This window comes from Mus caroli, unplaced genomic scaffold (genome assembly GCF_978045245.1).
Source record: "Mus caroli unplaced genomic scaffold, Mus_caroli_1 scaffold_8, whole genome shotgun sequence".
NCBI lineage: Eukaryota > Metazoa > Chordata > Mammalia > Rodentia > Muridae > Mus > Mus caroli.
This window is the reverse complement of record NW_028227263.1, coordinates 129,019,873-129,047,149: the sequence shown is the minus strand read 5'-3', so window position 1 is coordinate 129,047,149 and position 27,277 is coordinate 129,019,873. Positions and strand designations below refer to the sequence as shown.

General features: G+C 39.0%; 1 pseudogene; it reads right to left on the bottom strand.

Moving 5' to 3' along the window:
• Positions 1 to 1,343: 1,343 nt before the first annotated feature.
• The window catches only part of LOC147003497 (sulfotransferase 2A1-like), a 61,941-nt pseudogene continuing 36,007 nt past the window's right edge, over positions 1,344 to 27,277 (bottom strand).

Here is a 27,277-nt window from a genome sequence, read left to right as displayed (position 1 = left end):
ACAAAACAAAACAAAACAAAACAAGAAACCTAAAAACTCCTGTACAAGAACTTCTGGAGTTCCAGGACAGCCAGAGCTATACAGAGAAACCCTGTCTCGAAAAATCAAAAAAAATAATAATAATAATAAAATAAAATAAAATAAAATAAGAACTTCTGGGATGTATGACCATCTGTGTTCTCAACCTCTACTACAGAGCTCAGGGAGTCTTATGAAAGAATTGTGGGTAAGATTGAAGGAGCTGGAAGAGTCAAGATCATCAGAAGAAAACCTGCAGAGCCAATTAACCTGGGTCTATGGGGGCTCCCAGAGACTGAACCACCAACAAAAGAGTATGCACTGATTGGATCTAGGCTGCCTGTACATATGTAACAAGTATGCATCTTAGTCTTCATGTGTGTCTCATGAAGACTAATTGAACCAGGGGCTGTCTCTGACTATGACACTGTTTCCTCCTTTTGTATCCCTTTCCCAAGTTGGGCTACCCTTTCTGGCCTCAGTGGGAGAGGTTGTACTTAGTTCTATGCGATTTGATGCACCAGGGTGGGTTTGTCCCTGAGTGGGTGAATGCAAGGGAACCCCCTTCCTTTGAGGAGAGGGGACAGAATGAGGAAGTTGTAAGTGTGCAGCTGGGAGGAGTGTAGCGAGGTGGCTGCAAGCAGGATGTAAATAGAATAAATAAACAAATGAAAACATTAAGAATATATATATTTCCTTGCAAATAAAGAAGCTGGTATTCATGTAAAGTATGATAAATGCACAAATACTGAGTAATTCTTGTGCAATTTCCATAGTGTCACACTTAGAAAAATTTTCATGTCCAATCTCATTCAATAAAACTACAAATAAATGACCTATTTAAATGAAAATAAAATGTTTTAAAGCTGGAATTCTATAAAGTGAATTGGAATTTACTGATAATACACAAGAAGACAATAATAATAGTAACAAATATATGATGACTCAAGATTCCATGGTTCTAGGCTGAAGAGATGACTCTCAAAGATGGAGAAATATTAGTAGTACTGTATGGCTTAGGTAGAGGACCTGAGATGAGTTCCTAGGACCCAAAGAAGGAAGTTTACAGCTACATGCAACTGCAGGTCCCTCGGAACCAAGGCACTCTTCTGGCCTTTGATGGTACTACAAACAGAAAGGTATACACACCAGCACTACCACCACTACTGTTGCTACTACTAGTATTAGTAAGACAAGCTTTTAAAAAAATCTCCCTCACAATTCCACAACAGGATTTATTCTATGACCATATCCAGGTAATCAAGATATAAAATAACAGGAACATAAACATCAGTGTTCATATAATATTAAAATGTTTTGAAAACTTATTCCCATGGGAACATCCCTGGGGGGAATCCGGCCATTTTCTCCTGGAAAACTGTATCGAAGGCTTCAGCTTGGGCTACTGTGAAGTGATTCTGCCAGTCCCCAGTTGTGCCTATAAAATGTGAAGGAGACACATAGGTGGAATAATAATGGTTGTAACACTGCACTAGCTCTTCCCATCATATGCTTTTACCTTCTGTTTGATAATGATCACCCAGTTACTATGCTAAATTCACTCCAGTAGTGACTCACATTACAGGTTTAGAAATCTGTAAACAATCCTGAGGCACAGTTTCAATGAAAGAACCTCCTGGAACCTTGGCATTCCCATAACTAGAATGCCCCAGATTTGTTTCTGCAATATTGTGGAGGGTCTTGCATGTTTTCTTATGGTATTTTATTGGAAAAGATTTAGAAGTCTCAGGGCTAGCTTAGCAAAGTATACTTAGAATCTTCATAACAGCCAGGTATAGCAGGTTACACTGCATATTAGAAGCAAGGTGATGAATTCCCTACAGATACTTAAAAGAACATCCAAGTTACACTCATATGCAAGCATTTACCAAGGTCTGGGAAATAGGAGGGTTGTGATATTGCATTTTTCATGAGAAGGTCTGCTAGAGCAGAACCCCCTGGTGATAGATTTCACAAGGCTCACGGGAGTAGCACAAATTGTGACTAGGGTATGAAATCCTTACCTGTCATTAGCTGACTCTAGGCAGGGCTGTTTTATCTTTACTGTAAATATTACCTGGTTCCTGTAAGTATTTTGAAGTCATTTCTCTGTTTTGTGTCAGATACTTCAATGTACTTTGCCTGCTGTGACATCCTACTCCTTTGTTTTCTGTATTATATAAGACTGGTGTTCCATTAGTGACAATACATTCAGATTCAGCACACTCTTTTCTGTCTGTGTCTGTCTGTAAATTCTCTTAGACTCCATGCCCACCTGCTGAAACCTTCATTCCCATGGATTGAGAGATGCTGACTGAGCCTGGTCCCTGGCATTAATAAATAAAACTACCATTTTCTCTAGAAAATTTCTTCAGTCCTGAAATCATATATACAAACTTCTACCTCTGTCTAAATTATGTCCTACATTTCCTCTCCCAACCTATATCCTAGACAATCTAACAGCAGCAACACTGGCTTGATCATTTTATATATACTCAGATTATTCCTGCTTCCCATCAAACTTGTTCCTATCATGCTATCCTACTCAGAAGTGTTTATCATCTCAATGATTCAAACAGAGTTCAACCGTTCTGTCTACATCTTAGTATTTACTTATAGAAGTAAATAATTTAAAAGCAACTTTTAACCAATATCTTAAAGTAGTTTCTACTTGTGTGTGTGTGGGTTCACAAATGCTGCAGATACACACAGTTATGAGCAGCCTTTCAGCTGTCTTGATTTTCTCACCAGATACAGTAGACACAGACCCTCCCAGCTGAGGGCATTGCAGGACTTTGTTTCACTCATCCATGGTGTTTGGTGATGCATGAAGATCTGTATAATTTCAGCTCCTGCTGTGTAGCACTGTGTTTTCTCACCATATAATGTTTTTCACCACTCCATTCCAGAATGTCTTTAGTTTGAGTCTTAGAGATTAATCAACCGCTCACGCTGTGTTGTATCTTCCTTCACTCTAGAAGGCTAATATATTTCTTATATTTACATCTTGCTCTTTGTCTCCTTATTAATGACACTGTAACCTTCTCTTCCCATCTTTCCTCCATTTACAACACAGCAGGCTCCATTCTTGCTCTATTTTCTAGCTGTGACACTGTAATGTGTACTATGCATTTATGCTTTTAGTATACACACAGAACATGTATCTAATATATTTGAATAGAAAATGTTTCTGAAATTACTAAATGGTTCATTTTAAAAAGAGTGCCAGACATATTGGACATACTCAGTGTGGGATTTTTAAATAAATTCGTGAATACCTGAGAATGGTATAGGCAGTGCTCCTATTTTGCTGATGAGGAAAATTTAGTCTTTGAGATATTACCAGTATGACAGTGATAGATGTGTATTTGAATCCAAAAACAATGACAATAGAAGCCATTCTCTTCTTTATCACATTACTTTCTTTCTGTATCATCACATAAGTTAATTTTAATTCCCCAGAGAGCTATATTAAAGAAAATATAAAGAATTCATAAAAATGTAAATCCCTGATACAGCATATTAAAATAACATACTATAATTTATATGAATATAAAAGTGTCATCTAATGAGATGGGTAGCTATTAATATTCATTGTGCTCTCAGGTTCTTTCTTTTCTTTATTCGAACATGTTTTCTTATGGTTGTTGACAGCATGCCTGAATCCTGATAAGCCAAACCAGATGTTGCTAGACTACAAGCATCTCAACAAATTCAATATGGATTCCCAATGGAATAAATCAGTCCATCTGAGAAACCACATCTTTGGAGGAACACACATGGAGTTGTAAGTTCACCTGTGTGCAAATTCTTTGCACCTTATTGATGCACTTTTATTTTCATTCTTGTTTCTAAAAATCTCTCCAATCTTTTGTATGTCAGATGGCAGGATAACCCTAGCATGTGGTGTCTTAACTCTTTTTTTTTTAACTTTGGAAATTTTGTATTCATCATTTTTAATTTTATTGCTTGAAAATTCCATACACGTGTATAATTGATTTAATCAAATCCACCCCCCCCACTCTCTCCCCTCTAGTTACTTTTATTTTCCCCACATCACTTTCCCCTATTTCCTGTATTCTTTTAAAAGCCACCAAGGGTCTGCTTGACGCTGATAGTATGCACATAGTTCCGTTGCGTTCACTGGAGCATGAGCAACTTATTAGGGATCACATCCCTGAAGCAAACTGATGTCTGCCCCACTTCCAGGACATCAGTGTCCAATAGCTTTTCAGATAGGGGTGGTACTTCAGAAGGCCCATCCCTATCCGAGTTGGGTATTTAGTTGGCTTATTCATGTCTTGCATCTATAGTTCATGGCTACAGCACCCTTGTCGAGTCTGATAAACATCATTTTGCTGGAGTGCTCCCTGATTTCTATCTCTTATCTTCCCACTCTTGTGATGATTCTTGTTCCTTGAAGAGATTGAGAGTGACATGGATGAGCCCTGTAAGATAGAAAGCTCTTGGTATCTTTCAATATCGTAAAAGTGAATTTCAAATGCATTTGGCACGTTGGGAGGGAAATCAGTATAATAGACTATGTTGCTCATGTTATAGTTGTGGATTGTTTGATTTTCCTTTAAAAAATATTTTATGTAGCCCCATGGTGATGCAAAGTTTAACTTCAATTAAAGTGAACTATTTTTATTTTTTAATTTATTTTTAATTAGATATTTTCTTCATTTACAGTTCCAGTGCTATCCCAAAAGTCCCCCATACCCTCCCACGCCATTCCCCTACCCACCCAAATTCTTGGCCCTGGCATTTCCCTATACTGAGGCATATAAAGCTTGCAAGATAAATGGGCCTCTCTTTCCAATGATGGCTGACTAAACCATCTTCTGATACATACGCAGCTAGAGCCACGATCTCTGGGGGGTACTGATTAGTTCATATTGTTGTTCTGCCTATAGGGTTGCAGATCCTTTAAGCTCCTTGGGTAATTTCTCTAGCTCCTCCATTGGGGGACCTGTGATCCATCCAATAGCTAACTGTGAGTATCCACTTCTGTGTTTGCTAGGCCCCAGCATAATTTCACAAGAGACAGCTATATCAGGGTCCTTTCAGCAAAATCTTGCTAGGGTATGCAATGGTGTCAGCGTTTGGAGGCTGATTATGGGATGGATCCCTGGGTATGGCAGTCTCTAGATGGTCCATCCTTTTGCTTCAGCCCAAAACTTTGTCTCTGTAACTCCTTCAATGGGTGTTTTGTTCCCAATTGTAAGAAGGGGCACAGTGTCCACACTTTGGTCTTCGTTCTTCTTCAGTTTCATGAGGTTGGAAATTATATATTGTATCTTGGGTATTCTAAATTTCTGGGCTAATATCCACTTATCAGTGAGTATATATCATGTGAGTTCTTTTGTGATTGGGTTACCTCACTCAGGATGATGCCCTCCAGGTGAAAGAAGAAAAGCTGAACTCTCCATGAACTCTTCAGCTCAGGGTCCTCTTACCCCTCCCATCTGGAGATTGTTCCCGGAACACACCTGAACTTTTTACCCCAAGGTACCCCCTCCCAATTGGAAACTGCTCCGGGAACATTTTTTAGATAAGGGGTCTTCTGGAACAAACCTAGTCCTACCCCTCCTAACTGAGGACTGTTCCATGAACATTTTTGAGATAGGGGCCTCCTGGTACTACCCCAGAATGTTCCAATAGATCGAGTACATTGCCAAAATATAGGACACGACCCCTTGGTTATGTAAAGCCCCTTGGCAAAGCCCCTTGGTGACGTAAAACTTGTACTTTTCCCCTGGCTATTTCCTATAAAAGCCTGTGAAAATTTGGGCTAGTCGCCGAATCTCCTCTGCACCTTGCTGGCTGCATGAGTTTCGACCCCAGATATCTGGTATGTGTGCTTTTTATGTGCTTTCTTGTCGTTGCTGTATTAAATCTTACTCTCTATACATCTTAAGTTCGGTCTCAGTGTCTTCTTGGGTGCGCGGCTGCCCCGAGGCTTGAGTGAGTGTCTCCCTTTGTGAGTCTTAGAGTCTTTCACAGGTCCATCCATTTGCCTAGGAAATTCATAAATTCATTCTTTTTAATAGCTGAGGAGTACTCCATTGTGTAAATGTACCACATTTTCTGAATCCATTCCTCTGTTGAGGGGCATCTGGGTTCTTTCCAACTTCTGGCTATTATAAATAAGGCTGCTATAAACAGTGGAGCATGTGTCCTTCTTACCGGTTAGAACATCTTCTGGATATATGCCCAGGAGAGGTATTGCTGGATCCTCTGATGGTACTATGTCCAAATTTCTGAGGAACCACGAAACTGATTTGCAGAGTGGTTGTACAAGCTTGCAATCCCACCAACAATGGAGGAGTGTTCCTCTTTGTCCACATCCTAGCCAGCATCTGCTGTCACCTGAATTTTTAATCTTAGCCATTTTGACTGGTGTGAGGTGGAATCTCAGGGTTGTTTTGATTTGAATTTCCCTGATAATTAAGGATACTGAACATTTTTTCAGGTGCTTCTCAGCCATTCGGTATTCCCTAGGTGAGAATTCTTTTTTAGCACTGCACCCCATTTAATGGGGTTATTTGATTGTCTGGAGTCCACCTTCTTGAGTTCTTTATATATATATGGGATTATATATATATATATATATATATATATATATATGTAAAAATCCTTTCCCAATCTGTTGGTAACCTTTTTGTCTTATTGAGAGTGTCTTTTGCCTTTCAGAAGCCTTGCAATTTTATGAGGTCCCATTTGTCGATTCTCAATCTTAAAGCACAAGCCATTGCTATTATATTCAGGAATTTTTCCCCTACGCCCATATCTTTGAGGCTTTTCCCCACTTCCTCCTCTATAAGTTTCAGTGTCTCTGGTTTTATGTGGAGTTCCTTGATCCACTTAGATTTGACCTTAGTACAAGAAGATAGGAATGGATCAATTCATATTCTTCTACGTGATAACCACCAGTCGTACCAGCACCATTTGTTGAAAATGCTGTCTTTTTTCCACTGGATGGTTTTAGCTCCCTTGTCAACGATCAAGTGACCATAGTAGTGTGGGTTCATATCTGGGTCTTCAATTCTGTTCCATTGGTCTACTTGTCTGTCATTATACCACTACCATGCAGTTTTTATCACAATTGCTCTGTAGTACAGCTTTAGGTCAGGCATGGTAATTCCAACAGAGGTTCTTTTATCCTTGAGAAGAGCTTTTGCTATCCTAGGTTTTTTGTTTTTCCAGATGAATTTTCACTTTGCCCTTTCTAATTCGTTGAAGAATTGACTTGGAAGTTTGATGGGGATGGTATTGGATCTGTAGATTGCTTTTGGAAAGATAGCTATTTTTACTATATTGATCCTGCCAGTTCATGAGCATGGGAGATTTTTCCATCTTCTGAGATCTTCTTTAATTTCTTTCTTCAGAGACTTGAAATTCTTATCATACAGATATTTCACTTCCTTAGTTAGAGTCACGCAAGGTATTTTACAATATTTGTGACTATTGAGAATGGTGTTGTTTCCCTAATTAATTTCTCAGTCTTTTTATCCTTTGTGTAGAGAAAGACCATTGAATTGTTTGAGTCAATTTTATATCCAGCTACTTCCCAGAAGCTGTTTATCAGATTTAGTAGTTATCTGGTGGAATTTTTAGGGTCAGTTATATATACTATCATATCATCTGCAAAAAGTGATATTTTGACTTCTTCCTTTCCAATTTATATTCCCTTGATCTCCTTTTATTGTCAAATTGCTGTGGCAAGGACTTCAAGTACAATGCTTTTGTTGGTTGGGAGATTATAAATGACTGCTTCTATTTCATTAGGGGATATAGGACTGTTTTGACTGAACCTGATTTAACTTTGGTACCTGGTATCTGTCTAGAAATTTGTCCATCTCATCCAGGTTCTCAAGTTTTCTTGATTATAGCCTTTTGTAGAAGGATCTGATGATGTTCTGGATTTCTTCAGGATATGTTGTTTTGTCTCTCTTTTCATTTCTGATTTTATTAATGAGGATGCTGTCCCTGTGCCCTCTAGTGAGTCTGCCTAAGGGTTTATCTATCTTGTTGATTTTCTCAAAGAAATATCTCCTTGTTTGGTTGATTGTTTGAATAGTTCTTCTTGTTTCCACTTGGTTGATTTTCCCCCTGAGTTTGATTATTTCCTGCTGTCTATTCCTCTTGGGTGAATTTGCTTCCTTTTGTTCTAGAGATTTTAGGTGTGTTGTCAAGCTGCTACCGTGTGCTCTCTCTAGTTTCTTTTTGGAGGCACTCAGTGCTATGAATTTTCCTCTTAGAAATGCTTTCATTGTGTCCCATAAGTTTGGGTGTGTTGTGGCTTTATTTTCCTTAAACTCTAAAAAGTCTTTAATTTCTTTCTTTGTTCCTTCCTTGACCAAGGTATCATTGAGAAGGGTGTTGTTCAGTTTCCACGTGAATGTTGGCTTTCTATTATTTATATTGTTATTGAAGATCAGCCTTCGTCCATGGTGATCTGATAGGATGCATGGGACAATTTCAATATTTTTTTGATCTTTTGAGGCCTGTTTTGTGACCAATAATATGGTCAATTTTGGAGAAGGTACCATGAGGTGCTGAGAAGTTTTAGTTTTAGGATAAAATATTCTGTAGATTTCTGTTAGATCCATTAGTTTCATAACTTCTGTTACTTTCACTGTGTCCCTGTTTAGTTTCTCTTTCCATGATCTGTCCATTGTTGAAAGTGGTGTGTTGAAGTATCCCTCTATTATTGTTGAGGTGCAATGTGTGCTTTGAGTTTTATTAATGTTTCTTTAATGAATGTGGCTGCCTTTGCATTTGGAGTACAGATATTCAGAATTGAGAGATACTCTTGGAGGATTTTACCTTTGATGAGAATGAAGTGACCCTCCTTGTCTTTTTGGATAAATTTGGGTTGGAAGTTTGCGAGATAAGGAAGGAACTAAGACAAAAGTCTCCGTTCAAGGTTCAATTTTTACTATTTTGGCACTCAGTTATAAAGGAAGGGGGAGGGGCCCAATTTCCGCCAAATAATCTTGGGGTCTAGTAGCAGGGTGATCACGTGATGGCTTCTGAACGGCAAAGCAGCAGGTTCCAGCAGTGAGCATGGCAAAATGGTTGAGCAGGAAGCTCCATCCAGGTGTAAACAGTAGAACCATTAAGGCTGTGGGAGGGGAGGCTACAGAAGTTGATCTTATTCAATATTAGAATGGCTACTCCAGCTTCTTTCTTCAGACCATTTGCTTGCAAAATTGTTTTCCAGCCTTTCATTCTGAGGTAGTGTCTGTCTTTTTCCCTGAGATGGGTTTCCTGTAAGCAGCAAAATGTTGGGTCCTGTTTGTGTACCTAGTCTGTTAGTCTATGTCTTTTTATTGGGGAATTGAGTCCAATGCTATTAAGAGATATTAGGGAAAAGTAATTGTTGCTTCCTATAATTTTTGTTGTTAGAGATGGCATTCTGCTCTTGTAGCTGTCTTCTTTTAGGTTTGTTGAAGGATTACTTTCTTGCTTTTTCTAGGGCGTGGTTTCTGTCCTGGTATTTTTTTTTCTGTTATTATCCTTTGAAGAGATGGATTTGTGGAAAGATAATATGTGAATTTGGTTTTGTCGTAGAATACTTTGGTTTTTTCATCTATGGTAATTGAAAATTTGGATGGGTACAGTATCGTGGGCTGGCATTTGTGTTCTCTTAGTGTCTATATAACATCTGTCCAGGATCTTCTGGCTTTCATAGTCTCTGGTGAAAAGTCTGGTGTATTTCTGATAGGCCTGCCTTTATGTGTTACTTGACCCCTTTCCCTTAGTGCTTTTAATATTCTATATTTATTTAGTGCATTTGCTGTTCTGATTATTATGTGTCGGGAGGTATTTCTTTTCTGGTCCAGTCTATTTGGAGTTCTGTAGGCTTCTTGTATGTTCATGGGCAGGTCATTCTTTAGGTTTGGGAAGTTTTCTTCTATAATTTTGTTGAAGACATTTGCTGGCCCTTTAATTTGAAAATCTTCATTCTTATCAATTCCTATTATCTGTAGGTTTGGTCTTCTCATTTTGTCCTGGATTTCCTGGATGTTTTGAGTTAGGATCTTTTTGCATTTTGCATTTACTTTGATTGTTGTGTAGATGTTCTCTATGGATTCTTCTGCACCTGAGATTCTCTCTTCTATCTCTTCTATTCTGTTGCTGATGATTGCATCTATGGTTCCAGAGTTCTTTCCTAGGGTTTCTATCTCCAGCATTGCCTCACTTTGGGTTTTCTTTATTGTGTCTACTTCCCTTTTTAGGTCTAGTATTGTTTTGTTCATTTTCATCACCTGTTTGGATGTGTTTTCCTGTTTTACTTTAAGGACTTATAACTCTTTGTAGTATTCTCGAGCATTTCTTTAAGTGAGTTATTAAAGTCCTTCTTGATGTCCTCTACCATCATCATGAGATATGCTTTTAAATCTGGGTCTAGCTTTTCGGGTGTGTTGGGCTGCCCAGGACTGGGGGAGGAGTGAGTGCTACATTCTGATGATGGTGATTGGTCTTGGTTTCTGTTAGTAAGATTCTTACATTTGCCTTTCACCATCCGACAATCTCTGGAATTAGTTGTTATAGTTGTCTCTGGTTAGAGCTTGTTCATCCCGTGATTCTGTTAGCCTCTATCAGCAGACCTGGGAGACTAGCTCTTTCCTCTGAGTTTCAGTGGTCAGAGCACTCTCTGCATGCAAGCTCTCCTCTTACAGGGAAGGTGCACAGATACCTGGTGTTTGGGACTCCCTCCTGGCAGAAGATGAAGGCCCAAAACAGGACCTGTCCCAGAAGCTGTGTTGCTTCTGCCTGTCACAGAAGCTGTTAGCTTCTGTAGTCCACACTCACCTGCACAGACTAGTCTCAGAGGGATCCAGGAACCAAGATGGATCCCCCAGGAGCTCCAGCAAAGCCCTCCCAGGCAGAGCAGACATCTCTTCTCTGGCAGTGGAGGTTCCCAGATGTCTGGAGCCTGAAATGGGGTCTGTCTCAGAAGCTGTACTCTAGGGACCTTGGGGGTGTCCGCTGACTCTGAGCCCTGGTGACCAAGTGCTAGAGCTGACTGGAAGGGACTTGTGACCCTGGTCAGGCCAGCTTTCCTACTTCCCTAATGCTGTCTCAGGTTCTGAGCAATTGCATAGGAGTAGAAGTTGTGTTCCACTCATTGGTGGTCTTAAGATCGGGTGGAGAGTCCTGTAGGGGACCTTGGGGGTGTCCGCGGAATCCGCGCCAAAGGTGACCTGGTGCTGGCTCCTACTGGAAGGGACTTGTCCTGGCTTAACTCTTGTTGAAAAAGAACTTCCTCATAATTCTAAAGGCTGCAGATTTCACATCAGAGTATTGTATAAATCTTTGTATGATTTTCTTTTTGGCCTGAAGATGACCGGTTTCTTCCGTTGTCTTTGGGTCATTTTCCCTTTTTGACTCTGAATAATGCCTTCTGAAGGTCCATTAAACATGTACTGTGAAGTAATCAGGGCTGGGAATTTTGAGGTTTGCCAGAATATATTTCCTATACATGTCTTTATTGTGGCATTGCCTTTACAAAGTCTTGTCAACCAAACAGTGGCTGAATATCTCTCTAGTGTGCATTTCCTACAGAGTCTAAATATTGAACTACAATGACTACAAATGCACGTGGAAAATCATCACTTGGAGTTTAAAACCAGATACATCTCAATAACTTGAATGATTGAGTCTCTGGGATAAATCTTACAAAGTAGCTCTACAGAGGCAATAAAAGATAATTTCTTGTGTCTTGAGATAAGAACAATTAAAGGATATGGGAAAATACATCTAGTGAATTCCTCCTGGCTCAGGCAAGTCTAACACTTAATACAGCTTTTTAATGCTTTATGATTTAGGGAATTAGGTTATCTAATGGTAAATAATGAACTTTGTTTATCATTTTCTTTTATTTGCTCATATTTTGATGATTCAAAAATGGCACCAATCTGATAGAGGAATTTAGAAGATAAATATTATCTTTATATACATTTTCCTTTCAATGTTATTTCCAGACATATCCATTTCATCATTCTCTATAATGAATTAGTGAAGCAAGTGGGTAATGTATTTTGTGTTCCCCATCAGTGACCTGGTTTCCAGAGTTAGGTGGCTTACTGGGTATTGGTGTCACACTAGTATAAGAAAAATAATCCCCCCAAAAAAGCTGTCTTCAAATGAAAAAAAAAAACGCTACATAAAATCACTAGGATAATTAAATTTCAAAAGACTAATGAAGTCTTATCAAGTATTTTGGTAGAACTATATTATAACTAGTGTATGTATTTATATAAGTATTCCTGCTATCATCTGTGCTGCATGACAAATAGTATTTGTATTTGGAAGAGATTAAATCCAAGTGTGGTCTCATCCTAAAAGAATCTTCCTGGAAAAGCTGAAACAACAGTTGTCTTCATGGAATTTTGTCTTAAATTCTATTCCATCTGCTCTGATTTGTCTATGCTAATGATTTTGCTTGCCAGGTTCCTTATTCTTTTGCTAATAACAGAGCTAATTCATTCTTTTAGGTATGTAATAACAGACTTTTATTTTCTTACACTGTGTTAACTCTGCTAAATTCTCATTCATTATAGGAAATCTAGGAACAGACCACTTTGCTTAGGTGAGACTTTCATTTCTAGTGCAGAGAAATATGTCTCCACAGAATCTGGAGTGCACGAGTCTGAGGGCAGCTGGCAAGAACAGTTTATTCTTCTACATGCCTTGATCTTTAGTGTATAGATTTCCATTTTCTTTTAGCTAGTGTTGACATATCTTTATGTTTACATCTCAGTCACAATTTCCTATTATTTGGATAATAAGACTACTGGATTAAATACAATCTGGTAACTACTTTGATTTCCTTTTTTCTACCAAAACTTCTGATATCCTTATATTGTTAGTTTCCAAATCTCACACTCCAAATCAGTCAATTGAAGGTAAAGACTGAAACTTTTAATTATGGATAATGAAAATTAAACTCATAGCTTTTTACTTCATTAATTTATACCCATGTTTTATTCATTGCTAAATATCTGATGACTGACACCTTCTTTCTTCTACTCTTCACCTATCATTATCTAATTAGGTCTGGGTGAGCCTCAAGGTCTGATTCATTTTGGCAAAGTCACTCTAGAACTGTACACAAATGAAACCACACACACAAAATCTGCTCACAGAATAGAGAGCAGTTGGCACATAATAGCGAAGATTGAAATTCCCCTCCCAGGACAGTAAATTCCAAAGAAGAGAAGGTTCATGAACATAAAGTAATCTAAACATAGGATGGCAAATAACATCAAATTTTAACACTAGAGACTTTTTAAAATTCTATTGGAGTATAATCTTGCCTTACATTGGGCAGCAATCTTGACCTGTTCAAAATCTTTTCCAGCTGTTAATGTGATTTTTTGTGGTTCTATGGTTATCATATTAGATATATCTTGGTCTCCTGCATTACACTTTTTATATTATATTTTAGAGATGAGGAATAGGATACAGGGAACTTTACAATGCCTCATAGAACACTGACTACTTTCCCATTTTTTTTTCATTGAAGTTATTGGACATGACCATTTGCAATCTCAAGTTTATTTCCCAGAATAAATCAACTTTGCAGAATGTCTTAAACCCACATCTTCTCCATAAAAACCTTCCCTGTCATGTCTGTGCGAAGCTATCAGTGATAAGCAGTGACTTTCAGTACATTCTCAACAACTACTTAGAGCTTCATTGGCACAACAAGCCCTTCACATGTTCTGACATATTCTGAAGGTAGACAATCTCTTTACCTTTTCTCATGAGTTTCAAGCCAATAGTAACCAGATCTTCCTTAATGAGATGTAAACAAGACATCCTGTTTTCTTTCATGGCTTGGAAAGAGCTGTACTTGAGGACGAGATCCAGCTTATCTGGCCCTAATTTTTTCCCTAGGAAGTCACAGATCTTCTTTATGGTTCCCTTTGTATCCTAAAAGAGGAAGAAACTGAAATGAGGGCAATAAACAGAGAACACTGAGAGAAAGGATTCAAAAATAGGATCTATGGATGGGGATGATAAAAGCGTTGTGAAAAGGGCATCATTAAATGAGAGAGCATGAAAGGAATTAGGCAATAAAAGAAATGGAACAAAAGGAGGAAGGACTCACACTTAACATTTATATATTGAGTGAGCTTGCAATGTGGCTCATCTATGGTCTCTGAAAGACAAAGGCTGGGGATTCTTTTTAGGGAGGAGAGGTTCTCATAAAACCAAGGTTAAATTTAAACTGCTTTTTGGAACATCATGACCTTGAACTTCAGACCCTCCTGTTTCTATCTCCATAGTGCTGAGATCAAGGTATGTGCTTACACAGTCACTCAGTATATTGAGGTTTTTTTATGTTTTTTCTTAAGAAAGGGCCTCACATCTCTCAATTCTAAATATCTAGCTCCAAATTCAAGGGCAGCCATATTACTTAAAGAGACTTTAGTAAAACTCAAACCATACATTGGACCTCGCACAATAATACTGGGATACTTCAACACACGACTGTCATCAATGGACAGGTCATGGAAAGAGAAACTAAACAGGGACACAGTGAAACTAACAGAAATTATGAAACAAATGGATTTATCAGATATCTACAGAACATTTTATTCTAAAACAAAAGGATATACCTTCTTCTCAGCACCTCATGATACCTTCTCCAAAAACCATATAATTGGTAACAAAACAGGCCTCAACAGATACAAAAATATTGAAATTGTCCCATGCATCTTATCAGATCACCATTGACTAAGGATGGTCTTCAATAACAACAAAAATTTTAGAAAGGCAATATTCACGTGGAAACTTATTTACATTCTTCTCAATGATACATTGGTAAAGGAAGGAATAAAGAAAGAAATTAAAGACTTTTTAGAGTTTAATGAAAATAAACCCACAACATAACCAAACTTATGGGACACAATGAAAGCATTTCTAAGAGGAAAATTCATAGCACTGAGTGCCTCCAAAAAGAAACTAGAGAGAGCAAACACTAGCAGCTTGACAACACACCTAAAAGCTCTAGAACAAAAGGAAGCAAATTTACCCAAGAGGAGTAGACAGCAGGAAATAATCAAACTCAGGGGGGAAATCAACCAAGTGAAAACAAAACCAACTATTCAAAGAATCAACCAAACATGGAGCTGATTTTTTTGAGAAAATCAACAAGATAGATAATCCCTTAGCCACACTCACTAGAGGGCACAGGGACAGATTCCTAATTAACAAAATCAGGAATGAAAAGGGAGACAAAACAACAGATCCTGAAGAAATCCAGAACACCATCAGATCCTTCTATAAAAGGCTATAATCAACAAAACTGGAGAACCTGGATGAAATGGACAAATTTCTAGACAGATACCAGGTACCAAAGTTAAATCAGGATCAAGTTAATGATATAAACGCTCCTATATCCCCTAAAGAAATAGAAGCTGTCATTTATAATCTCCCAACCAACAAAAGCCCAGGACCAGATGGGTTTATTGCAGAGTTCTATCAGACCTTCAAAGAAGATCTAATTCCAGTTCTTCACAAAATATTCCACAAAATAGAAGCAGAAGGTACTCTACCCAATTCATTCTATGAAGCCACAATTACTATGATACCTAAACCACAGAGAGACCCAACAAAAATAGAGAAGTTCAGATCAATTTCCCTTATGAATATCGATGCCAAAATACTCAATAAAGTTCTCAATAACTGAAGCCAAGAACACATCAAAACAATCATCCATCCTGACCAAGTAGATTTCATTCCAGGGATGCAGGGATGGTTTAATATACAGAAACCCATCAATGTAATCCAGTATATAAACAAACTCAAAAGACAAAAACCACATGATCATCTCCTTAGATTCAGGTAAATCATTTGACAAAATCCAACACCCATTCATGATAAAAGTCTTGGAAAGTTCAGGAATTCAAGGCCCATACCTACACATGATAAAAGCAATCTACAGCAAACCAGTAGCCAACATCAAAGTAAATGGTGAGAAACTGGAAGCAATCCCAGGAAAATCAGGGACTAGAAAAGGATGCCCACTCTCTCCCTACCTATTCAACATAGTACTTGAAGTCCTAGCCATAGCAATTCGAGAACCAAAGGATATCAAGGGGATACAAATTGGAAAGGAAGAAGTCCAAATATCACTTTTTGCAGATGATATGATAATATATATAAGTGACCCTAAAAATTCCACCAGATAACTCCTAAACCTGATAAACAGCTTCAGTAAAGTCGTTGGATATAAAATTAACTCAAACAAGTCAATGGTCTTTCTGTACACCAAGGATAAAAAGGCTGAGAAAGAAATTAGGGAAACAACACCATTCTCAATAGTCACAAATATTATAAAATACCTTGGTGTGACTCTAACAAAGGAAGTGAAAGATCTGTATGATTAAAAACTACAAGTCTTTTTGAAAGAAATTAAAGATCTCTGAAGATGGAAAGATCTCCCATGCTCATGGATTGGCAGGATCAATATAGTAAAAATGGCTATCTTGCCAAAAGCAATCTACAGATCCAATGCCATCCCCATCAAAATTTCAACTCAGTTCTTCAACGAATTTGAAAGGGAAATGTGCAAATTCATCCGGAATAACAAAAATCCTAGGTTAGCAAAAACTCTTCTGAAGGATAAAAGAACCTCTGTTGGAATCACCATGCCTGACCTAAAGCTGTACTACAGAGCAATTGTGATAAAAACTGCATGGTACTGGTATAGCGAGAGACAAGTAGACCAATGGAATATAATTGAAGACCCAGATATGAACCCACACTCCTATGGTCACTTGAACTTTGACAAGGGAGCTAAAACCATCCAGTGGAAAAAAGACAGCATTTTCAACAAATGGTGCTAGTACTACTGGTTGTTATCATGTAGAAGAATGCGAATTGATCCATTCCTATCTTCTTGTACTAAGGTCAAATCTAAGTGGATCAAGGAACTCCACATAAAACCAGAGACAGTGAAACCTATAGAGGAGAAAGTGGGTAAAAGCCTTGAAGACATGGTCACAGGGGAAAAATTCCTGAATAGAACAGCAATGGCTTGTGCTGTAAGATGGCGTATCAACAAATGGGACCTTATAAAATTGCAAAGATTCTGTAAGGCAAAAGACACTGTCAATAAGACAAAAAGGCCACCAAGAGATTGGGAAAGGATCTTTACCTATACTAATTCAGATAGGGGACTAATATCCAACATATATAAAAAGAACTCAAAAAGGGGGACTCAAAAAAATCAAATAACCCCATTAAAAATGAGGTGCAGTGCTTAACAAAGAATTCTCACCTGAGGAATACCAAGTGGCTCAGAAGCACCTCAAAAAATATTCAGCATCGTTAATCATCAGAGAAATGCAAATCAAAACAACCCTGAGATTCCACCTCACACCAGTCAGAATGGCTAAGATTAAAAATTCAGGTGACAGCAGATGCTGGCGAGGATGTGGAGAAAGAGGAACACTCCTCCATTATTGGTGGGATTGCAAGCTTGTACACCACTCTGGAAATCAGTCTAGTGGTACCTCAGAAAATTGGACATAGTACTACTGGAGAATTCCTCAATACCACTCCTGGGCATATATCCAGAAGATGTTCCAACCAGTAATTTGGACACATGCTCCACTATGTTCATAGCAGCCTTATTTATAATGGTCAGAAGCTAGAAAGAACCCAGATGTCCCTCAACAGAGGAATGGATACAGAAAATGTGGTACATTTACACAATGGAGTACTACTCAGCGATTAAAAAGAATGAATTTATGAAATTCCTAGGCAAATGGATGGACCTGGAGGGCATCATCCTGAGTGAGGTAACCCAACCACAAAAGAAGTCAAATGATACAGTGGTCCGCCCTGCATGGAGTGCCATCTTGGCTCCGGGACTCAGCGGAACTTAGGAACTTAGTCTGCACAGGTGAGAGTGAGCATCACAGAGGCAGACAGCTTCTGGGGCAGGCAGGAGCCACAGAGCCGCTGAGGCAGCACCCTTTTGGGGCCGCAGACATCCAGCACCCTCCCAGCCAGAGGACAGTGGTCCGCCCTGCACGGGAGCGCCATCTTGGCTCCAGGACTCTGCTGAACTTAGGAACTTAGTCTGCACAGGTGAGAGTGAGCACCACAGATGCAGACATCTTCTGGGACAGGCGGGAGCCACAGAGCCGCTGAGGCAGCACCCTTTTGGGGCCGCAGACACCCGGCACCCTCCCAGCTGGAAGACAGTGGTCTGCCCTGCATGGGGAGCCCACTGCCTCAGGAGCAGGGAGCGCAATCTTGGATCTGGGACTCCGCCGAAATTAGGAACTTAGTCTGCACAGGTGAGAGTGTGCACCACAGAAGTTGACAGCTTCTGTGACATGCCAAAGCAACACAGCATCTGGGAAAGGTCCTGTTTTGGGCCTTCTTCTTCGGCCAGGAGGAGGTCCAAACGCCAGATATCTGTACACCTTCCCTTTAAGAGGAGAGGTTGTCAGCAGAGAGTGCTCTAACCACTGAAACTCAGAGGAGAGAGCCTGTCTTCCAGGTCTCCTGCTAGACGGTAATCAGAATCACCAGAAGAACAATCTCTAAACAGGGACAACTATAACAACTCCAGAGATTACCAGATGGCGAGAGGTAAACATAAGAATCTTACTAACAGAAACCAAGACCACTCACCATCATCAGAACCCAGCACTTCCACTTCGCCCAGTCCAGGGCACCCCAACACACCTGAAAAGCTAGACCTGGATTTAAAAGCATATCTCATGATGCTAGTAGAGGACATCAAGAAGGACTTTAATAACTCACTTAAAGAATTACAGGAGAACATTGCTAAAGAGTTACAAGTCCTTAAAGAAAAGCAGGATAACACAATCAAATAGGTAGAAGTCCTTAAAGAAAAACAGAAAAACACATCCAAAGAGATGATGGAAATGAACAAAACCATACTAGACCTAAAAAGGTAAATAGACACAATAAAGAAAACCCAAAATGAGGCAACACTGGAGATAGAAACCCTAGGAAAGAAATCTGGAACCATAGATGCGAGCATCAGCAACAGAATACAAGAGATGGAAGAGAGAATCTCGGGTGCAGAAGATTCCATAGAGAACATCGGCACAACAATCAAGGAAAATGGAAAATGCAAAAAGATCCTAACTCAAAACATCCAGGAAATACAGGACACAATGAAAAGACCAAACCTACGGATAATAGGAGTGGATTAGAATGAAGATTTTCAACTGAAAGGACCAGCAAATATCTTCAACAAAATTATAGAAGAAAACTTCCCAAATCTAAAGAAAGAGATGCCCATGAACATACAAGAAGCCTACAGAACTCCAAATATGCTGGACCAGAAAAGAAATACCTCTCGACACATAATAATAGGAACAACAAACGCACTAAATAAAGATAGAATACTAAAAGTAGTAAGAGAAAAAGGCCAAGTAACATATAAAGGCAAGCCTATCAGAATTACACCAGATTTTTCACCAGAGACTATGAAAGCCAGATGATCCTGGACAGATGTTATACAGACACTAAAAGAATTCAAATTCCAGCCCAGGCTACTATAACCAGCCAAACTCTCAATTAACATAGATGGAGAAACCAAAGTATTCTACGACAAAACCAAATTCACACATTATCTCTCCAGGAATCCAGACCTTCAAAGGATAATAACAGAAAAAAAACCAATACAAGGACAGGAACCACGCCCTAGAAACAACAAGAAGGTAATCCCTCAACAAACCAAAAAGAAGACAGCCACAAGAACAGAATGCCAACTTTAACAACAAAAATAACAGGAAACAACAATTACTTTTCCTTAATATCTCTTAATATCAAAGGACTCAACTCCCCGATAAAAAGACATAGACTAACAAACTGGCTACACAAACAAGACCCAACATTTTGCTGCTTACAGGAAAATCATGTCAGAGAAAAAGATAGAAACTACCTCAGAATGAAAGGCTGGAAAACAATTTTCCAAGCAAATGGTATGAAGAAGCAAGCTGGAGTTGCCATTCTAATATCTGATAAGATTGACTTCCAACCCAAAGTCATCAAAAAAGACAGGGAGGGACACTTCATACTCATCAAAGGTAAAATCCTCCAAGAGGAACTATCAATCCTGAATATCTATGCTCCAAATACAAAGGCAGCCACATTCATTAAAGAAACTTTAGTAAATCTAAAAGGACACATTGCACCTCATACAATAATAGTGGGAGACTTCAACACACCACTTTCACCAATGGACAGATCATGGAAACAGAAACTAAACAGGGACACAGTGAAACTAACAGAAGTTATGAATCAACTGGATCTGGCAGATATCTACAGAACATTCTATCCTAAAACAAAAGGATATACCTTCTTCTCAGCACCTCATGGTACCTTCTGCAAAATTGACCACATAATTGGTCACAAAACAGGCCTCAACAGATACAAAAATATTGAAATTGTCCCATGCATCCTATCCGATCACCATGGACGAAGGCTGATCTTCAATAACAAAATACATAATAGAAAGCCAACAGTCACGTGGAAACTGAACAACACTCTTCTCAATGATACCTTGGTCAAGGAAGGAATAAAGAAAGAAATTAAGGACTTTTTAGAGTTCAATGAAAATGAAGCCACAACATACCCAAACTTATGGGACACAATGAAAGCATTTCTAAGAGGAAAACTCATAGCTCTGAGTGCCACCAAAAATAAACTAGAGAGAGCACACATTAGCAGCTTGACAACACACCTAAAAGCACTAGAACAAAGGAAGCAAATTCACCCAAGAGGAGTAGACGGCAGGAAATAATCAAACTCAGGGGCGAAATCAACCAAGTGGAAACAAGAACTATCCAAAGAATCAACCAATCAAGGAGCTGGTTCTTTGAGAAAATCAACAAGATAGATAAACCCTTAGCCAGACTCACTAGAGGGCACAGTGAAAGCATTCTAATTAACAAAATCAGAAATGAAAAAGGAGACATAACAACAGATCCTGAAGACATCCAAAACACCATCAGATCCTTCTACCAAAGGCTATACTCACAAAACTGGAGAACCTGGATGAAATGGAGAAGTTCCTAGACAGATACCAGGTACCAAAGTTGAATCAAGATCAGGTTAATGATCTAAACAGCCCTATATCTCCCAAAGAAATAGAAGCAGTCATTAATAGTCTCCCAACCAAAAAAAGCCCAGGACCAGATGGGTTTAGTGCAGAGTTCTATCAGACCTTCAAAGAAGATCTAATCCCAGTTCTTCACAAACTATTCCACAAAATAGAAACAGAAGGTACTCTACCCAACTCATTCTATGAAGCCACAATTACTCTGATAACTAAACCACAAAAAGACCCAACAAAGATAGAAAACTTCAGACCAATATCCCCTATGAATATTGATGCAAAAATCCTCAATAAAGTTCTTGCTAACCGAATCCAAGAACATATCAAAACAATTGTCCATCCTGACCAAGTAGGTTTCATCCCAGGGATGCAGGGATGGTTCAATATACGGAAAACCATCAATGTATTCCAGTATATAAACAAACTCAAAGACAAAAACCACATGGTCATCTCCTTAGATGCGGAAAAAGCATTTGACAAGATCCAACACCCATTCATGATAAAAGTCTTGGAAAGATCTGGAATTCAAGGCCCATACCTAAACATGATAAAAGCAATCTACAGCAAACCAGTAGCCAACATCAAAGTAAATGGTGAGAAGCTTGAAGCAATCCCTCTAAAATCAGGGACTAGACAAGTCTGTCCACTTTCTCCATACCTATTCAACATTGTACTTGAAGTCCTAGCCAGAGCAATTCGACAACAAAAGGAGATCAAAGGGATACAAATTGGAAAAGATGAAGTCAAAATATCACTTTTTGCAGATGATATGATAGTATATATAAGTGACCCTAAAAATTCCACCAGAGAACACCTAAACCTGATAAACAGCTTCGATGAAGTAGCTGGATATAAAATTAACTCAAACAAATCAATGGCCTTTCTCTACACAAAGAATAAACAGGCTGAGAAAGAAATTAGGGAAACAACACCCTTCTCAATAGTCACAAATTATATAAAATATCTTGGCGTGACTCAAACTAAGGAAGTGAAAGATCTGTATAATAAAAACTTCAAGTCTCTGAAGAAAGAAATTATAGAAGATCTCAGAAGATGGAAAGATCTCTCATGCTCATGGATTGGCAGGATCAACATTGTAAAAATGGCTATCTTGCCAAAAGCAATCTACAGATTCAATGCAATCCCCATCAAAATTCCAAATCAATTCTTCAACGAATTAGAAAGTGCAATCTGCAAATTCATCTGGAATAATAACAAACCTAGGATAGCAAAAACTCTTCTCAAGGATAAAAGAACCTCTGGTGGAATCACCATGCCGGACCTATAGCTTTACTACAGAGCAATTGTGATAAAAACTGTGTGGTACTGGTATAGTGACAGACAAATGGACTAATGGAATAGAATTGAAGACCCAGAAATGAACCCACACACCTACGGTCATTTGATCTTTGACAAGGGAGCTAAAACCATCCAGTGGAAGAAAGACAGCATTTTCAACAAATGGTGCTGGCACACCTGGTTGTTAACAGGTAGAAGAATGCGAATCGATCCATTCCTATCTCCTTGTACTAAGGTTAAGTCTAAGTGGATCAAGGAACTTCACATAAAACCAGAGACACTGAAACTTATAGAGGAGAAAGTGGGGAAAAGCCTTGAAGATATGGGCACAGGGGAAAAATTCTTGATTAGAACAGCAATGGCTTGTGCTGTAAGATCGAGAATTGACAAGTGGGACCTCATGAAACTGCAAAGGTTCTGCAAGGTAAAAGACACCATCAATAAGACAAAAAAACCACCAACAGATTAGGAAAGGATCTTTACCTATCCTAAATCAGATAAGGGACTAATATTCAATATATATAAAGAACTCAAGATGGTGGACTCCAGAAAGGCAAATAACCCCATTAAAAAATGAGGCTCAGAACTGAACAAAGAATTCTCACCTGAGGAATACCGAATAGCAGAGAAGCACCTGAAAAAAATGTTCAACATCCTTAATCATCAGGGAAATGCAAATCAAAACAACCCTGAGATTCCACCTCACACCAGTCAGAATGGCTAAGATCAAAAATTCAGGTGACAGCAGATGCTGGCTAGGATGTGGACAAAGAGGAACACTCCTCCATTGTTGGTGGGATTGCAAGCTTGTACAACCATTCTGGAAATCAGTCTGGCGGTTCCTCAGAAAATTGGACATAGTACTACAGGAGGATCCAGCAATACCTTTCCGGGGCATATATCCAGAAGATGTCCCAACCAGTAAGAAGGACACATGCTCCACTATGTTCATAGCAGCCCTATTTATAATAGCCAGAAGCTGGAAAGAACCCAGATGCCCCTCAACATAGGAATGGATACAGAAATCATGGTACATTTACACAATGGAGTACTACTCAGCTATTAAAAAGAATGAATTTATGAAATTCCTAGCCAAATGGATGGACCTGGAGGGCATCATCTTGAGTGAGGTAACACAATCACAAAGGAACTCATACAATATGTATTCACTGATAAGTGGATATTAGCCCAAAACTTAGGATACCAAAGATATAAGATACAATTTGCTAAACGCATGAATCTCAAGAAGAATGAAGACCAAAGTGTGGACAATATGCCCCGTCTTAGAATTGGGAACAAAACACCCATGGAAGGAGTTTCAGAGACAAAGTTTCAAGCTGTGATGAAAGAATGGACCATCTAGAGACTGCCATATCCAGGGATCCATCCCACAATCAGCTTCCAAACGCTGACACCGTTTCATACACTAGCAAGATTTTGCTGAAAGGACCCAAATATAGCTGTCTCTTGTGAGACTATGCCGGGGCCTAGCAAACACAGGAGTGGATGCTCACAGTCAGCTATTGGATGTATCACAGGGCTCCCAATGGAGAAGCTAGAGAAAGTACCCAAGGAGTTAAAGGGATCTGCAACCTTATATTTGGAACACCATGATGAACTAACCAGTACCCCGGAGCTCTTGTCTCTAGCTGCATATGTATCGAAAGATGGCCTAGTCGGCCATCACTGGAAAGAGAGGCCCATTGGACTTGCAAACTTTATATGCCCCAATATAGGGGAATGCTAAAAGAATGGGAATGGGTGGGTAGGGAAGTGGGGGGCGGTATGGGGGACTTTTGGTATAGCATTGGAAATGTAATTGAGGAAAATATGTAATAAAAAATATTAAAAATTAAAAAAAAAGAAGTCGCATGATATGTAATCACTGATAAGGGGATATTAGCCCAGAAACTTAGGATACCCAAGATACAAGATATAATTTGCAAAACATATTAAACTCAAGAAGAATGAAGATGAAAGTGTAGACACTTTGCTCCTTCTTAGAATTGGGAACAAAACACCCATGAAAGGAGTTACAGAGACAAAGATTGGAGCTAAGATGAAAGGATGGACCATCTAGAGACTGCCAGACCCAGGGATCCATACTATTATCAACCCCAAACACTGACACCATTACACACACTAGCAAGATTTTGCTGAAAGGACCCTGATATAGATATCTCTTGTGAGAATATACCGTGGCCTAGCAAACACAGAAGTGGATGCTCACAGTCAGTTCTTTGATGGATCACAGGGCCCCCAGTGGAGGAGCTAGAGAAATTACCCAAGGAGCTAAAAGGATCTGCAACCCTCTATGTGGAACAACAGTATGAACTAACCATTCTGCATTCTGGAGCGTCGCCCCCAACCTCCTATTTTCAGAGGATGCCTGTTTCCATTCATTCTGCTGGGCATCAGAGTTTCAGTCCTTTTCCTTCACCCAATACTGTATCAGGTTCACCTCTCCGTCCCAGTCCCCCCATACACTTTCCCTCCCAGGTTCCTCCCTCCTGCTTCCTGAGAGATAACACTATGAGGTCAAATTTATTTTTGAATAGTTTCAACTTTCAATTTTTGTCTGGTTGCACTTTTACTTTTTTAAATATATATTTTTCTCTATCTCTTGAGGGAAGTAGGTTGGCTGACAACAGATCTTCGGCTTTCTCCCTGTTTTTCTAGATCCCATGCCCAATTTGCATCTTTTTTGTTGTTGTTGTTCATGTTTTGTTTTGTTTTTTTTTTCTCTCAAGACAGGGTTAATCTGTGTAGCCCTGGCTGCCTTTGAACTCACTCTGTAGACCAGGCTGGCCTCAAATTCAGGAATTTGCCTGCCCCTGCCTCCGAAGTGCTGACATTAAAGGTATGCTCCACCATGCCTGGCCTCCAATTCTCATCCTTAGCTATGCAGCAGAAAGTTTTTGGCATCATTTCCCTTTTCTAGTGGATCCAAAGGTCTCTCCCTTCTTAAATTGCTCCCTCAAATCATTCGGGAACTCACAAACTACTCTGGCCAGGGAAAGAGGTAGGCTTTTAGCAGATAGATTTTTAGTTTCCCCTACTTGTCTCATAGTCCAACCACCCAGACTCATACTTCTCTGCAGCAGAACACCAAACTTTGGGGGGTGAATTGCTATGCCCCAACTCCAGAGTGCACACCAAGGAAGCCACAGAACATTACGACAAAGGAAGCAATTAGGTTACACCTTCAGATCTTCATCTCTCCCTCCATTCTTCAAATTCAATCCCTAAGTCTCATCCCCTCCTGTTTACCAATCCTGTTTACCAAACTTCCTGCTGTGGTCTCTTCTCAATATATGGCTCTCTTCCCTGGAGATTGTCTAAGCAGATTTTAGTGGAACACCCTGCTTTCCTCCCTCTTTAGAAGTCCCTCTGCCATGGCCAACCCATCCCATTCCTAACTCTCAGATCTCCCAACCCATAAACTCATCTTACCTGGTAGCCCAATGTAGTTCCTGTAGGGTATGTAGGGCCACCTCAAACTCATAATAACCAAAGTTAAACAGAAGCCAGATAACAAAACTCCCATACAATAATGACAAGACCATATATCAGCCCCTAGAATTATTATCTTCCTAATCTAGTATGCCTAAATGCCAGTATAAAAATACAATCAATAACAACCAGGGCAATATATCTTCACTAGGCTCCAGCAATCATAACACAGCAGGTCCTGAATATTTTACCATAGCTGATGCACAAGAAAAAAATCCTTTAAACAACTTGTATGAATATGATAGTGGTCTTTTAAAAGGAAATGAATATATCTTTTAAAGAATTCTATGGAACCACAAAGAAATCGTGGAAAGTATTGTATTAAACTGATTTACACCAGAGTAGAAATAGAATCAATTCAAAAAATCCAAATTGAAGGAAGTCTCAAAATGAAAATTTTAGGAACTCAAACAGGTATCTTAGTGGCAATTTTCACTAACAAGTACAATATACTGAGACCTTCAGTTATTGAAGATATGATAGAAGAAATAAATATATTAAAGAACTTATTAAATATAAAATACTACTGGCACATAATATCCAGAAAATCTAGGTCACTACTATGAAAAGACCAGATCTATGAACAATAGGAATACAAGAAGAAAAGGAAACCCATGTTAAAGAAACAGAAAATATTTTTAAGAAAATCATAGAAAAAAATACTGTGAAGAAAGTAGATCATACCAGGTAAGAAAGTCTGCTGAGCACATAATAATCAAACCATTAAGTGTACAGAACAAATTATAAAAGGATGTGCAAGGGCTAGGAGGGGGATAATCAAGTAGGAAAGGGCAAAGGAAAGGGGGTTGTGGAAGGGAGTACAGGGAGAGACAGGTAAAATTAAGAGTTGTTTGAGAAAGGTATTGAAACCCAGTACAGTGGAAACTTCCTAAAATCTATGCACATGTGAAGGTAAATCAAAGGGAAATCCCCAAATAATGCCCATGTCATGTCAGGAAGGAAAAAGAATGAAAAATTCCATTACTAGAATTGGGTCACAATTAATTGAGTTGTTGGTCAAATGGACCCCATGGGACTTCCTCTCAAAAAACAAAAACAAAAACAAAAACAAAACCACCACACTTTTACTAGGAGTATAAATTGCCCTCTATAGATTGACAGCAAGCCCCATATTGCTATAGACTACACCAATACAAAATACTGAATGTGAAAATGTCAAGATTGTCCCTACAGAGAACCTTCACTCTCACATCCTAGTGTCTTAATATAGAAAGGCACTGTGCATGCTCCACAAGGAGAAATATATACACAATACTAGACACAAATGTTTCTATCTATAGTGGGTACTTACTA